The 506-nt window shown below is 37.2% G+C and overlaps 1 non-coding gene across 1 annotated transcript; it reads right to left on the bottom strand.

Annotated features, from left to right (window-relative positions):
• Window positions 1-222: 222 nt before the first annotated feature.
• TRNAG-ACC (transfer RNA glycine (anticodon ACC)) lies at window positions 223-293 on the bottom strand. The gene has a single exon. It is a non-coding gene; the product is annotated as a tRNA-Gly (tRNA).
• Between the last annotated feature and the right edge of the window lie 213 nt (window positions 294-506).

Raw genomic sequence — 506 nt, 5'->3', positions numbered from 1 at the left:
TACTCACAATTGAGTCACATCTCCATGGAGATAACTTAATCAAGTTTCCAACATATAGTACTGAATAGGGATTAGAAGAAACCGTTGCTCCCACAAGATTGATTAAGATTAAAATATGGCTTTTTTTACATGAATCACTTCAAACTAACACACCCATTATTGCAGAACCATTTGTTGAATTTTTGTTTACTTGTTAATTGATTGTTTGTTTTAGGGGGGAAGTGCATGAACTGGGAATCAAACCCAGGTCTCCTGCATGGTAAGCAAGAATTCTACCACTGAACTACCCTTGCACCACCACCCCCAGCATTGTATCTTAACTAAGGAAAAAAATGTTTGTGATCGTATTTTGGGGCCATAATTTCTACCTGGGAACAATAGTAAAATACAAAAGGAATAATAAATATTAATTTTTAAAAACCCTCCTGTTGGTAGGAAGAGTCATGTGTGCAGAGTTTCATGTGTAAAGTGCTAGCATCCCTTTGTCGCCTACTCCCTGTCACCAA

The sequence above is a fragment of the Tamandua tetradactyla genome, chromosome 5 (assembly GCF_023851605.1).
Source record: "Tamandua tetradactyla isolate mTamTet1 chromosome 5, mTamTet1.pri, whole genome shotgun sequence".
NCBI lineage: Eukaryota > Metazoa > Chordata > Mammalia > Pilosa > Myrmecophagidae > Tamandua > Tamandua tetradactyla.
The sequence above is the reverse complement of the archived record's forward strand: the minus strand, read 5'-3'. Positions and strand labels throughout refer to the sequence as shown.